Source organism: Triticum dicoccoides, chromosome 3B (assembly GCF_002162155.2).
Source record: "Triticum dicoccoides isolate Atlit2015 ecotype Zavitan chromosome 3B, WEW_v2.0, whole genome shotgun sequence".
In the NCBI taxonomy this organism is placed as follows: Eukaryota; Viridiplantae; Streptophyta; class Magnoliopsida; order Poales; family Poaceae; genus Triticum; species Triticum dicoccoides.
The window spans coordinates 177,313,180-177,329,252 of NC_041385.1; positions in this window are offsets into that span (position 1 = coordinate 177,313,180).

Here is a 16,073-nt window from a genome sequence, read left to right on the forward strand (position 1 = left end):
TGATTCAGCCATGCTTCATCTCTGGCTCGGCCTCGAGTACAACGGTCCCTTGCACTTCACGTCCTTGGCCTTGGCCTTCTTGTCTTCTGGGTCCGTCTCAGGGAGCTCGAGGAGGGAGAGGCGTCCCTCGTCAGCTCTCGCACATTTGGCTGCCATGTTTAACATCTCCAGGGCCATGCACAGGTCCCTGTGTATGGCGAGCTCCTCCTTCATCTTGACGTCACAGACGCCATCAGTGAACGCCAAGATGATGGCTTCGTCTGAAACCTTGGGGATCTTGAGGCAGACGTTGTTGAAGTGCTGGATGTACTTCTGCAGGGTCTTTCCTGGCTGCTTCTTGATGCATCACAGGTCACCCATGGCTGGGGGGTGGTTTCGAGTGCCCTGGAAGTTGGCGATGAAGCGCCCTCGCATTTAGTCCCAGGAGGAGATTGTTCCCGCGGGGAGGTTCAGGAGCCATGAGCGCGCGCTGTCCTTGAGGGCCATGGGGAACTAGTTCGCCATGACCTTCTCGTCGTTGTTGGCCGCCTCGATGCTCAACTCGTAGAGCTGCAGGAACTCAGCAGGGTCGGGGGTGTCGTCATAGCGTGGAGGTAGGTCAGGCTTGAACTTCCCCGGCCAGAAGATGCTGCGCAGCTCCGTAGTGAACGCGCGGCACCCTGTTTGGTCACGGGAGCACGCTGTGGAGGTGGAGCCTAGTCTTGGCGCTCGTGTGCCACCACCACAGGCGGCGCACGGTCTTAGCGTGGTAGTGCCAGGAGTGCACGTGCATCTTCTTGTGGCCGTTGCACCACCTGATAGCTTGCCTCATTGCGCGCGGGCGCCCAACGTTGTGGATCACGCCGAGGAGCCTCCCGCCTTGGCTCAATGATGGCGTCCTGCCTGGGAGGTGGAGGAGGCGTCCCATGAGCTATGTCTCCCACAGCAGGCGGCGGTTGAGGCTGCGAGCGATATAGCACAGCAGAATCTTCGGCGGCACTGACGAGCTCGACGATGCGGTCGAGCCAGTCCTTGTAGAAGTCGTCGACCGGGCAGTAGCGCAGGAGCTCGCGTGCCATGAGTAGCACGTCATGCACGTTCGCCGGGCCATGACAAGCATCGGAGGACGAAGTAGCCGGAGTCAGTGTCGGAGTGGCGATGCGCCCGTCACGGCGCACGGAAGGACGCAGCAAAGAGGCCTGCTGCTTGTGGCCTGCGGCGCCCGTGGCGGCATTCACCACTGGCGACGGGAGATGGTGAGGGAAGCCGTTGCCCATCGGTGCTGTCTGAGCGACACGGGCGGCGAGAGCGGCCCGGCGCTCAGCATGAGCTCGACGTGCATCAGCCATGGAAGCGGTGGAGTGGTGGCAAATCGACTAACGGGAGAGAGGCTCCGGCGCACCCCTACCTGGTGCGTCAAATGTCGGATTTCGGGTTCTGCAAACCCATGAGAGGTTCGAACTCTGGGATGCGTGCGAAGAACTCAACCTCCCCAGTCTTCCTACTCGCAAATCTCACAGCCTAGCTCGTCGAACTCAAGGGACAGGGGACACAGCAGTTTACCCAGGTTTGGGCCACCTTGCGGTGTAAAACCCTCCTACTGCTTTGTGGTGGATTGGCCTCGTGGGGCAGAGGATGAACTAGTATAGTGGAGAACTACCTCAGGAGGTGTGTTCTTGATCTCAAGTGCGCTGGTGAGGGTGGAATGGATCCAGTCGGCTCTCCCCTATTTATAGTGGCCTTGGTCCTCTTCCCAAATGAAGGCGGGAAGGGATCCCACAACGGCTAAATTTGTAGGGAGACAACTAGTACATCTTACCCTGGCGAAAGTAGTCTTCGCCTGCAAAAGCCTCTGGTCGTGACGCCGCAGTGGGCTAGGTTATGACCTCCGTCCTGCCATACTGGTGGTCTTGGTCCTGTTGCACGGGAATGGAAACCTTTGGTTGATTCCCCGGGACTCCGCGCCTGGGCTTGCCTCCTTAGCACCAAAGAGGAAACCGGTACGCCATGCCCGCTGGCACCCGCCTGGCCTTGGTTGTCATGGCTCACATCACCCGAACCTCGCAAGGTGAGACTTGCATGGAAATCTCCGCTCCTCGGGAGCCAGCCTGTGCAGGCTGCTCCCTTGGAGGTCTTGGTGTCGTCCGCCTCGCGAGGCTTGGACCCTCGCGAGGGTCTTGAGTTGTCGATGTCGAAGCTGGGCCGTACCAGGCCATTGATGGAGAGCCATGCCATGGGCCGCAGGCACGCAAGTCTGGGTACCCCGTTCCTAGAATGCCGACAGTATCTATAAATCTTGATTGTTCCATGATATTATATTATTTGTTTTGGATGTTTAATATGCATTAATATGCTATTTTATATTATTTTTGGGACTAACCTATTAACCTAGAGCCCAATGCGAGTTTCTATTTTTTCCTTGTTTTGAGTTTTGTAGAAAAGGAATATTGAGAGGAGTCCAAACGGAATAAAACTTAACGATGATTTTTCTTGGACCAGAAGACACCCAGGATACTTGGAGTTCAAGTTAGAAGAGCCACGAGGCGACAACAAGGGTGGAGGGCGCGCCCAGGGGGGTAGGGCGTGCCCCCTATCTTGTGGGCCCCTCATGACCCCCCTGACCTAGTTCTGCCTCCTATATATTCACATATATTCCCAAACCACCAGAAGCATCTAGGAAAACACTTTTCCAGCGTCAGAACCTTCTTCTCCCGTGAGATCCCATCTTGGGGCATTTTCCGGCATCCTGCCGGAGGGTGATTTGATCATGGTGGGCATCTACATCAACTCTATTGCCCTTCCGATGAAGCGTGAGTAGTCCACCTCAGACCTATAGGTCCATAGCTAGTAGATAGATGGCTTCTTCTCTATCTTTGATTCTCAATACCAAGTTGTCCTCGATGTTCATGGAGATTGTAGGATCGAAAGTAGGTCTAGAAGGGGGTAATTAGACTAATTGACCAAATAAAAATTTAGCCTTTTCCCAATTTGAAGTCTTGGCAGATTTTAGCAACTTAGCACAAGTCAAGCAATCAACCTACACATGCAATTCTAAGAGTGTAGCAGCGGAAAGTAAAACATTGCATATTAAGGTAAAGGGAAGGGTTTGGAGAAGGCAAACGTAATGTAGACACGGAGATTTTTGGCGTGGTTCCGATAGGTGGTCCTATCGTGCATCCATGTTGATGGAGACTTCAACCCATGAAGGGTAACGGTTGCGCGAGTCCTGGGGGGCTCCACCCATGAAGGGTCCATGAAGAAGCAACCTTGTCTATCCCACCATGGCCATTGCCCACAAAGGACTTGCCTCACTTGGGTAGATCTTCACAGATTACACGATCTCCTTGCCCTTACAAACTCCTTGGTTCAACTCCACAATCTTGTTGGAGGCTCCCAAGTGACACATAACCAATCTAGGAGATACCACTCTCCAAAAGGAAATAGATGGTGCATTGACGATGAACGCCTTGCTCTTGTGCTTCAAATGATAGTCTCCCCAACACTCGGCTCTCTCAGACAAATTTGGCTATGGTGGAAAGAAGATTTGAGTGGAAAGTAACTTGGGTAAGGCTAGAGATCAAGATTCTACTGGTAGGATTGGAATGTCTTGGTCACAACACATGAGTAGGTGGTTCTCACTTAGAAAATGAGTAGTGGAAGTGTAGGCATGTTCTGATGGCTCTCTCTTAAATGGAGATGGGGGTGGAGGGGTATATATAGCTTCCACACAAAATCCAACCGTTACACACATTTGACCTAACTCGGTCAGACCGAATAGATGAACTCGGTGAGACCGATTTAGTTCAAAATGTGAACGTTAGGAATTTCGATGGGACCAACTTGATCAACTCGATGGGACCGATGTGCTAGGGCTAGGGCAAAACCTCATCTCAGTGAGACCGATTTCAGCAATGAGCAAATAGAGAATTGGGCAGGCAAACTCGGTGGGACCGATCTCTCATTTTGGTGAGACCAAACGAAGGGAAACAGAGAGTTTGCAATGCGAATCGGTGGGACCGATCGCTCATTTTGGTGAGACCGAAATGTTATGAAGGGAAACAGAGAGTTTGCAATGCCATCTCGGTGAGACCGAGATCCATATTGGTGAGTCTGAATTGTCTAGGGTTTTTGGTAGTGGCTGTGTCAAATGAACTCGGTGGTGCCGGATAGATCAAATCGGTGGGGCCGAGTTTGACTTTAGGATTTGGACATATATGGAAATGATGAAGTGGTTGAGGGTTTTGGAGCAATATCATTAGGCACTTTGAGCAAGTAGACCAATAAGCAACACCTCATCCCCTTTTAATAGTATTGGCTTTCCTATGGACTCAATGTGATCTTGGATCACTAGAATGAAAATGAAGAGTCTTGAGCTTTTGCCAATCTTTGTCCCTAGAATTTTAAAGGGTCCACATCTCTAGTCCATGCCATGCCAATCATTGAACTTTCTAGAATATTTAACTTGAATGGATATTAGTTCAATGAGATATATGTTGTAATGAATTACCAAAACCACCCGGGGATTAGTTGCACTTTCAATCTCTCCCTTTTTGGTTATTGATGACAACATATAGATCAAAGCTTCGGCAAATGATAATATGAGTGAAATACATCGTCGCTTGGAGAAGTATGTGATAAGCAAGAGCTCCCCCTAAATTTGTGCATTATTTAAAATTTGTGTTTGAATGCAAATGCACAATCGATTAGGATCATGGGTCACTCTTCCATGTCACATACATCTTGGTGGAGCGCTCAAAATGATAAGCTATAAAGAATATGCACTCATCACCAAGGGTGAATATGATTGATCATACACAAGTATCATAGATATCATAAAACAAGCACACATCAAGGCATAGTATGATCAAACACATGATCACAAGAGTATCTTGCAAACAAGCACAAATATTGTAGCATGCATCAAACAAGCAAACAAGCAAAGCAAATGATCCAAGTAGCAAGAGAGGCAACAAAAAGCAAAACACACACACACTCTCTCTCTCTCTCAAAGCCTAATGATCTATACACTTTCTCCCCCTTTGGCAACAAGTTACCAAAAAGCTCAAAATGCATAGTGCTATGCGGCACTCTAGGCATGATCTCCGGGAGCTCCTAAAGAGATCTTCTGGCTGGTTGCTCCAGTGTGCGTAGATGGTGTGGAGAGGAGTCCGTCTACAAAAGCTTAAGCTAACATCTGTGGAGCTGGAGGACTTGAAACTGGAGGTATGACTGAGGCGGTTGCTGCAGGTGCTAAAAATGTAGTCCTGGTATCACTGATAATTGGCACACTATAGACCTTTGTGCCCTTGGCACTTTCTGAAAAACACCAGTGGTTGGTCTGTCACTCCTATCCTCAATCTCTTCCTGAAGCTTCTCCACAGTATATTGGATCTTTGTAACCTCCACATCTAGATCATGGAATTTGGTCTCAATGATCCTCTCGAGACTTTGTTGATTCTGAGTCAGGATGGCCAAGCCCTTCTCAATCCTCATAGTACCCTCAAGAAGATAATTGAGTTGATCTTGCTTGGTCTTGAGCATCACTTGTGAAGCATCTGGTGCACTAGCTGTTTTTGCTGCTTTAGCAGCCTTTGCTCTCTCTCTCTCTCTCTCTCTCTCTCTCTCTCTCTCTCTCTCTCTCTCTCTCTCTCTTTCTCTCTCTCTCTCCTCTTGAGCTTCAGCACATGTTGCATGAGATGCATCCATGACATCTCATTGTCCTCAAATTCTGGCCTCAGGGGAAGATGCTCTTTGTATAGATATGTCCCTGTTCCCATCTTGGAGTTCATTAGCATTTGTATATGAGGGGCATATCCACATGATCTCTTCTGATCAGCTGCAGTTCTCTTCACTGTTTCAACAATCAATGACATCACTTTGAACTTCTGTGGCACATCAAACATATGAAGCAAGTTGATTGAGTGACCACGGATCATCCTATGATCTCCTGACTTGGGCAACAGAGTGTGCCTCAAGATGGTGTTGATGGTGGTCAAACCTGATAGCAGATAGTATGTAGACCCAAACGCGTGAGTCTCCAAGGCTTTATCGGGAATTTCCTTGTACATATTTTCCATGGAGTTGTGATGGCATATACATCTATGTCATTTTCATCCTCCTCAGGGGCATTGATCAACTTGACCCATTCAGAATTTGAAGATTGATATCTGGTTCCATCTGTCATCAAGACAATCTTGCCATCTGGATAGAAATGAGCAGTGGAGTAGAATTGCATAATCATTTCATCATTCCACTTTGTCAATCTTTGACCAACAAACTTGTCAACTTCATTCATTCTAAAGCTCTCATGCGCTCCTGGAAAGTATTCCTCAGTATCATTAATGTATGTCTAGTCAACCCATCTCACGTCACACACTATGGGCTTCTTGTCCAACAAGACTGTCTCATAGAAGTCCCGTTGTTCGTTAGTGTGGAAATGATAACCTATAGCAGTCCTTCTCCTGGTGGCATATGGATCAGTCTGTCTCCACAATCTTAGACCTGCATCCCTCCTTTCCTTCATGTTTTCAGCAACAGGATGATTTCCATCATGATCTGGAATCTTTGGCTTCAACTTTCTAAGCACTTGGGATTCTTCCTCTTCTTGAACCTCTAAAACTGGAGCCTTGTTCTTCTCTCAGCAACAGGGATGTTTCTGGTGGATCTCTTGGGTGCAAAAGGTTTTGAAGCTTGAGCTTGAGTTGGAGGCTTGGGGCGGACTTGGGCTTAGATGGAGCAGCCCCTGATCTTATAGCATCCCCCATGAGCTTTTGAGTCTTTGCAGCAGGTGAAACTGGCTCTTCCTCCTCCTCTTCTTCAGAATCTCTCATCATGGAAGGTTTGCCAATTACTCTGGCCATATGTCGGCGTTCTGGGAACGGGGGTCCCCAGAATTGCATGCCTGCGGCTTGCAGCATGGCTTGAGGGGTGGCCCAGTAAGGCCCGTCTTCATCAACCCAAGTTTAAGACCCTCGCGAGGGGCCAAGCCTCGCGGGGCGAACGACACAAGGCTTCCTCAAGGGCGGCCTCACCAGGCAGGCTCATGAGGAGGCAGAGAGATCGAGGCAAGGAGTACCTCGCGAGGTGCTCATGACGCAAGCCGTGACAATCGAGACCAGGCGAGCGCCAGGCGGGCGCCAGCCAGCACAGTGTCCTCGCTTCCTCTTTGGTGCAAAGGGGGCAAGCGCAGGCGCGGATTACCGAGGCATCGGGCAAAGGTTTCCATATCGGTGCAACAAGACCAAGACCAGCAGAGTGACAGTATGGAGATCACCGTGGAGCCCAAGACGGTGTCATCGCCAGTGCCTTTGGCAGTTGAAGACCAACTTTAGTCAGGATGACTTGTACTGGCTGTCCCCCTTCAAAATGGCCATTTGTAACGCCCCGGATTCGTTGCGCCAGGTGTCCGCTAGATATTCGCCGTCGTTGCCATGTCATTTGATTGTGTGTTGCATTTTGCCATGTCATCATCTGCATTTCATATCATGTCATCATGTGCATCTCATTTTGCATACGTGTTCGTCTCATGCATCCGACCATTTTCCCCGTTGTTCGTTTTGTAATCCGGCACTCCTATGTCCTCCGGCGTCCCCCTTTTGCCTCTCGTTGTGTGCGGGTGTTAAACATTCTCGGAATGTACCGAGGTTTGCCAAGCGGCCTTGGTATACCACCTGTAGACCGCCTGTCAAGTCTTGTGCTATTTGGAGTCCGTTTGATACTCCAACGGTTAACCGGGTAACCGTAAAAGCCCTCTTTGTGTTGCAGCCCAACACCCTCCAAAGTGGCCCAAAACCCATCCAAACCCCCTCCATGCTCTCGGTCGTTCGATCGCGATCGCGTGGCCGAAAACCGCTCCTCATTGGGAGTCTCCTAGCTCGCTCCACCTATAAATATGTGCCTACCCCCGAGATTCACAGACGAAACCCTAGCCTTCTTCCTCCTCCCGCCGACGGACACGTCCACCCGCCGCCCGGACATGCCGATCCCGCCAGACGCAGCTCCGCGCCGCCCGTAGCCTATGACGCGCCGCCACGTGTCATCCCCGCCGACTTTGCCCACGCCGGCCACCGCGGGTCGCGCCGCCCCGCGTCAACCGCGCGCCGCCCACGTCTCCACCGCGAGGGCCCGCCGGGCCTAGCCGCGGCCCTCCCAGCCTAGACCTCCGCTCGCCGGAGCACCGCGTCCTCCACCCTCCGGTCGACCCGTCGTCGACCCCGCCGTCTTCGGCCACCGCGCCACTCGCTGGAGCATCTCGCCGCCGTCCTCGCCCGGATCTGGTCAACCGGGACCAGATCCACCGCTCCCTTCATCCAAACGCGTGGCTCTCCCCTGGATCTCCCCATCCCGCACAATCCCGTCCAGCTTCCCCGAGGTGATTTTTGCTTAAGTCCCCGAAATATTCATGTTCTGGTGTCATGTTCTTCGCATCATAACTCCATGCATGCTGCTCTGTTTTGCGTGCATTATATATCGAAATGTTCGTTGTGAGATGCTCTTCATTTCGTTCCATTATGCCATGCTTGTTTGAGTCCATCTTGATGCCCTAATCATCGTTGCAAGAGTGCTATATGATGTTAATCTGCTGAAACTGTTATAACTTGATGATTTGTCATTTTTGTTGCATTTGATGTGTGCATCTTATGAGCATGAGCTCTACATGTGTTTTGTGCTACATCATGCTATCTTTATTGTGGTGCAATCCATGTATTTTTGTGGGTCTTGTAGTGAGTGCATCGAGCTTGTTAAGTAGGGTACTTGCTGTTGCTGTTTTGCTAGGCTGATTCTGTTATATTTTGTTTCTATGTAAACCTGTTGCTACAAGTCATTCTATGCATAATCTGGAGATGTTCACTAAGGATGTTTTGTTGTACATGTCATTCTCTATCCATTCATGGCCCTGATTGCATTTATAGCCTGCTGTAACTTGTTGGTATCTTGCTCTCAACTTGCTAAATAATGTTGCTGTTAGCCTATTAACATTAAGTTTAATGTTGCCATGATTGTTGCTAGTGATCCATGCACCCTATGTACTTGCTCCTGCCATGCTTAGATTCATAAACATGTATTCTTACTTTTGGTTGCCTTGCCATGCCATGTATTGCTCTGTGGTGAGTGGTTCAAGCTCACCAACATGCCTACTTATTGTTGTTTCTGCCATGTATGAATCTGTCGTATCTCTTGCCATGTTTACATGGGTGCCATCATATTTTCTGTGCCTTTTTGGCTCATGGTCAGTAAGGGACTTTTGTTATATGCAATTAGTAGATTCATGCCATGCCTTTATTTGCCATGTTAAGTTCCTGTAACATGTGATTTGATAGCTCTAAACATTTCAACCTGATGTTATTTCTGCTATGTCTGAAACTGTTATTATTTGCAATCTTGCCATGTCCTTTTGAGCATGTTCTAGTAGTTTCTGGAGATAGCTCAGTGTTCATGTTTTGTCATGCTTTACCTGTACTTCATGCCCATGCCTTTTGTTTTCTCGTTGAGATGTTGTAGCATATTGTTTTGATGCTTTCTAGATGCCTAGTTGCTGTTTTGGACAGCTTGTCCTTTAAACTTGTTTAGAGTATGTGTTAAACCGTTGCTCCGTTTTGAGTGTGCTCTATATGAAACTTGCTTGATTTTGCATGTAGTTTCATATTATCATGTTGCATCCATGTTTTGAGGTGTTTGCTTGATGTTTGTATGCAGTTTGCATCAATGCCATGTTTAACTTGTTTTGCTCATATCTTCTAGGTCGTAGCTCCGAATCTAATGAACTTTATATGTAAATTGACTAGAATTTCGTGTAGATCATCTTGGTGCATCTTAACTTGCTGTTTAACTACTTGAACTTAAGGTTTATTCAGTTCTGGACCAATTTCTAAATTTGCATATGAGGACTTACCGGAATTGTTATATGTTGTTCCCGGCCTCATTTAAACTTGCTTTGATGTGTTGCTTTTGTTTGCATCGTCTCTTGCCATGAGTAGCTTCATGTAGCTTTGTCATGCATCATGCTTGTTGTGCATCATGTCTTGTCTATGTGTGGTGTGTTTACCATGTTGTGTGCTTCTTCTTGATAGTTCCCGTTTTCGTTGCGATCGTGAGGATTCGTTCGTCGACGCTTGGTTCGTCTTCGTGGCTTCTTCTTCTTCATGGACTCGTTCTTCTTCCTAGCGGGATTTCAGGCAAGATGACCGCTACCCTGGATCTCACTACTATCATTGCTATGCTAGTTGCTTCGTTCTATCGCTTTGCTGCGCTACCTATCTTTTGCTCGTCAAGCCTCCCCAAATTGCCATGAACCTCTAACCTTTGTCACCTTCCTAGCAAACCGTTGTTTGGCTATGTTACCGCTTTTGCTCAGCCCCTCTTATAGCATTGCTAGTTGCAGGTGAAGTTGAAGATTACTCCATGGTGGACAGGGTTTTGGTTGGGATATCACAATATCTCTTATTTAATTAATGCATCTATATACTTGGTAAAGGGTGGAAGGCTCGGCCTTATGCCTGGTGTTTTGTTCCACTCTTGCCGCCCTAGTTTCCGTCATACCGGTGTTATGTTCCCGGATTTTTGCATTCCTTACGCGGTCGGGTGATTTATGGGACCCCCTTGACAGTTTGCTTTGAATAAAACTCCTCCAGCAAGGCCGAACCTTGGTCTTATCATTTGCCTCACCACCACCTACTTTTCACTTGGGAGTAATTAACCCAAGAGTCATCTTTATTTTAGCCCCCCCCGGGCCAATGCTTGTCTAAGTGTTGGTTCAAACCGAGCGATGTCCGGCGCCCCCTGGGCAACCAGGGTCTATGCCAACTCGACGCCTTGCTCATCCGGTGTGCACTGAGAACGAGATATATGCAGCTCCTATCAAGATTTGTCGGCACAGCGGGCGGCTTTGCTGGTCTTGTTTTACCATTGTCGAAATGTCTTGTAAACTGGGATTCCGAGACTGATCGGGTCTTCCTGGGAGAAGGAATATCCTTCGTTGATCGCGAGAGCTTATCATGGGCTAAGTTGGGACACCCCTGCAGGGTATAAACTTTCGAGAGCCGTGCCCGCGGTTATGTGGCAGATGGGAATTTGTTAATGTCCGGTTGTAGATAACTTGACACCAAATCCGAATTAAAACGTATCAACCGCGTGTGTAGCCGTGATGGTCTCTTCTCGGCGGAGTCCGGGAAGTGAACACGGTTTTGGGTTATGTTTGACGTAAGTAGGAGTTCAGGATCACCTCTTGATCATTGCTAGCTTCACAACCGTTCCGTTTGCTCTCTTTTCGCTCTCTTTTGCGTATGTTAGCCACCATATATGCTTAGTCGGCGCTGCAACCTCACCACTTTACCCCTTCCTTTCCCTTTAAGCTTTGCTAGTCTTGATACCCATGGTATTGGGATTGCTGAGTCCTCGTGGCTCACAGATTACTGCAACAATAGTTGCAGGTACAGCGATGATCATGATGTGAGAGCGATGTTTGCTTGTTTGGACTTCTTCTTCTGCTTCTTCTTCGATCAGGGGATAGGTTCTAGGTCGGCAGCCTGGGCTAGTAGGGTGGATGTCGTTTGAGTTTCTGTTTGTGTTTCATCTGTAGTCGGATGGTGCTCTTATGTAAGATGATGTTGTATTCGTGTGGCATTGTATGGCTTTTGTATGTATCCCCATCTATTATGTAATGTTGATGTAATGATATCCACCTTGCAAAAGCGTATCAATATGTGGTTCTATCCTTGGTGGGACCTTTGAGTCTCTTTAGGATAGTATCGCATATTGGGCGTGACAAGTTGGTATCAGAGCCTCGACCGACCATAGGAGCCCCCTTGATTGATTGTGTAGTTTGGCCATTGTTGAGTCTAGAAGAAAACTGTTTTCAGAGTTTAGTTATATCGGAGAGTAGGGATTCTTTTTACTCCTCAGCCCCTTCGTCGCTCTGGTGAGGAATCTTGACGTAGGTGTTTTCAATTACTTCTCTTCCCCTTCAAATTTTCTTTAGGTTCACGCAGTTGGTTTTTCGTTCGTTGTTCCTCAGCTCTTTTCATCCGGTGCATTTCTTGTCAAGTTGACTCGAGCCTCTTCTTCTTTGCCAAGTTCAATCCTTAGTTCCCTCTCAATGAAGTTGTTTCCCCATCCTCAGTTGTCTTCTTTTCCCACCCGCCCACCCCTTTTTCTTCTTGGAGCCGGAGTCCGTAATCGAGTATCCATCCTACTCATGCAAAGCCTTTGCTTTATTTTAACCGGTGTTTTTCTCTTCAAGTTATTCATCGGTTTCCCCCCTTCCAGTTGCCTTTGTTTTCCCGCCCTCCCACCCCTCTTCTTCCCGGAGCCTATGTTTGTTTCGAACATCAATTTCATTCATGCGGAGTCTCTTTAGTCTTCCCTCAATTATTCCAACCGGTGAATTCTCGTCTCGTTCGTCATTCTTCATCTCTTTTTCTTTTCCGGTGGATTCAATTCAAGTTTTTTGGTAGTGATTATATTCTTTTCCTCGGCTCAAGTGTTCTCCTTGCTCGTTCGCCTCTTGCCAGTTTATCCTTCCGGAGTGTTCAAGACATCTCAGGAGATTTGTGTGTGTTCTAATTAATTCGAGGTTGTCACCTCATTCAAATATTTCAATTGTTCCGGTGCATCATCTATCTGTTCAACATAAATTTCCAACGGTGTTATCTCTTCAGTGGGCCCTAACCCACAGATCTTTTCCCAGGATCTTACCAGACTCTTCTAATTTCCTAGAGCTATTCTCAAATCATTTTGAAGTTTGACGTAAGTATGATTTTCATTAGTCAGATCTTTTCCAAGATCAATTTTGAATCATTTTCATTGTTGGCTCAACCTCTTCGCTTATCATTCTCCCGGAGTATCCCCGTAATTTCGGTGGTGTTTCTCGTCGTCATTCTCAACTTTGAAGATCGAGGAAGAGTTTTTCCTCTCAATCTTGCCCGTTCTCTTGAAGATTCGTGGTTCTAGCTTCTTTTTACCCTCTCGAATTATTCCATTTGTCGGAAATTCCTTTTTTCTCAACCATCCAGAGTATTTTAGGAGTTGATTTTTGTTTCTTTTCACCGGAGGCCATCATTCCAGTTATCATTCTCTATTTATCCCGGTGCTTCGTTCAAGTGTTCTTTAATCAGCTCATGATCTCTTTGTTCTTTTGCATCTAAATCCCCTCTAGCTTATTGGTTCTTCTAATTCTCCCCGGTGTTTCATTCTCTTTCATCAGTCATTTCCGAATTCTAACGGTGGTTCTTTCAGATTCTTTTCCTTGATTATCATATTAATCCATTCGTTCTTTCCAAACCTACCGGTGGTTCATGAAGACCTTCTCAAGTTTTCCATATGTCACTCCTCAATCCTTTTTAAGAAGAATAAGTAGTATGCAAAATCCATTGCTTGTCATCAATTTAATTTGATGAAGGATAAGCATACAATAAATCTTATTCTTATTTCATCCAAGTGATTAATCCCTTCCTTCGGAGTTTGTTCGTGAGGAATAAATTCTAGTTCCAAGTGTTTTCATCTTTTCTTTTCCGGAGTTCAAATTCCCTCGGCCATTTCGTCGGAACCTCCATCTAAATCACCGCAAGCCTTAATCTTATTATTTCATCCTTCAATTCTATCTCATTGTATTTTGTCACCGGAGTTCTTCATGGTGGTTCTTCATGATTCAATTCATTTTTCAAGAGTTCATCAAGATTTTGTTGGAGGAGTTCAAGTATCTTTTCTTCTCACGCCTCGAAGTGCAATTAATTCTCCGTATACTTTTGAAGTGGAGTTTTGCATTTCTTCGTTCTTCTCAGTCATTCAATCTTTTCCGTTTGTGGCCGGTTATCACCTTATGATCTTGAGATGTTACCTATAAGACCACAACAAGCTTATTCTTATCATTGTTGATTTTCTCAACAACTCCGTTTAAACCTTCCTTCTAAAGATGCTTTCAATTTCATTCGTGGCACAAGTTGTCATTTTCTTCTCCGTTCTTTTCTTTCAACTCTTTCAATTCTTTCTGGAGGTTTGTGTCATGTCTTCATCAAGTTCCATCCCATCTTGTGAAGTTCATGTCTCCATTCCTTCCATTTTCAGCCGCAGTGCTGCCTAAATCCTTTCAGTCTTATTCGTTTCTTATCTCGTTCTAACCGGAGTGGTTTCATAGTCTATCTGATTCTGCGAGCCTCCGATTCCCGTCATTCTCGTCGTTCCTCCCTTCTTCTCGAGTGCTCTCAATTCTTTGCTTTTTCTCTTGAGTTCTTGTGTCACCTCATTCCTTTTTCCCTTCCATCTCGGTCCTAAGATCTCGAGACGAGATCTCTTGTTAGTGGAGGAGTGTTGTAACACCCCGGATTCGTTGCGCCAGGTGTCCGCCAGATATTCGCCGGCATTGCCATGTCATTTGATTGCGTGTTGCATTTTTCCATGTCATCATCTGCATTTCATATCATGTCATCATGTCCATCTCATTTTGCATACGTGTTCGTCTCATGCATCCGAGCATTTTCCCCGTTGTCCGTTTTGTAATCCGGCACTCCTATGTCCTCCGGCGTCCCCCTTTTGCCTCACTTTGTGTGCGGGTGTTAAACGTTCTCGGAATGTACCGAGGTTTGCCAAGCGGCCTTGGTATACCACCTGTAGACCGCCTGTCAAGTCTCGTGCCATTTGGAGTCCGTTTGATACTCCAACGGTTAACCGGGTAACCGTAAAAGCCCTCTTTGTGTTGCAGCCCAACACCCCTCCAAAGTGGCCCAAAACCCATCCAAACCCCCTCCATGCTCTCGTTCTTTCGATCGCGATCGCGTGGCCGAAAACCGCTTCTCATTTAGAGTCTCCTAGCTCCCTCCACCTATAAATATGTGCCTCCCCCCGAGATTCACGGACGAAACCCTAGCCTTCTTCCTCCTCCCGCCGACGGACATGTCCACCCGCCGCCCGGACATGTTCGATCCCGCTAGACGCAACTCCGCCGCCACCCGCAGCCTATGACGTGCCGCCACGTGTCATCCCCGCCGACTTCGCCCGCGCCGGCCACCGCGGGTCGCGCCGCCACGCGTCGACCGCGCGCCGCCTGTGCCTCCACCACGCGGGCCCGCCGGGCCCAGCCATGGCCCTCCTGGCCCGAACCTCCGCTCGCCTGAGCACCGCGTCCTCCACCCTCCGGTCGACCCGTCGTCAACCCCGCCGTCTCCGGCCACCGCACCGCTCACCGGAGCATCTCGCCGTCGTCCTCGCCCGGATCTGGTCAACCGGGACCAGATCCACCGCTCCCTTCATCCAAACGCACGGCTCTCCCCTGGATCTCCCCATCCCGCACGATCCCGTCCAGCTTCCCCGATGTGATTTTTGCCTAAGTCCCCGAAATATTCATGTTCTGGTGTCATGTTCTTCGCATCATAACTCCATGCATGCTGCTCTGTTTTGTGTGCATTATATATCGAAATGTTCGTTGTGAGATGCTCTTCATTTCATTCCATTATGCCATGCTTGTTTGAGTCCATCTTGATGCCCTAATCATCGTTGCAAGAGTGCTATATGATGTTAATCTGCTGAAACTATTATAACTTGATGATTTGTCATTTTTGTTGCATTTGATGTGTGCATCTTATGAGCATGAGCCCTACATGTGTTTTGTGCTACATCATGCTATCTTTACTGTGGTGCAATCCATGTATTTTTGTGGGTCTTGTAGTGAGTGCATCGAGCTTGTTAATTAGGGTACTTGTTGTTGCTGTTTTGCTAGGCTGATTCTGTTATATTTTGTTGCTATGTAAACCTGCTGCTACAAGTCATTCTATGCATAATCTGGAGATGTTCACTAAGGATGTTTTGTTGTACATGTCATGCTCTATCCATTCAAACCCCTGGTTGCATTTATAGCCTGCTGTAACTTGTTGTTATCTTGCTCTCAACATGCTAAATAATGTTGCTGTCAGCCTGTTAACATTAAGTTCAATGTTGCCATGATTGTTGCTAGTGATCCATGCACCCTATGTACTTGCTCCTGCCACGCTTAGCTTCATAAACATGTATTATTACTTTTGGCTGCCTTGCCATGCCATGTATTGCTTTGTGGTGAGTGGTTCAAGGTCACCAACATGCCTACTTATTGTTGTTTCTGCCATGTT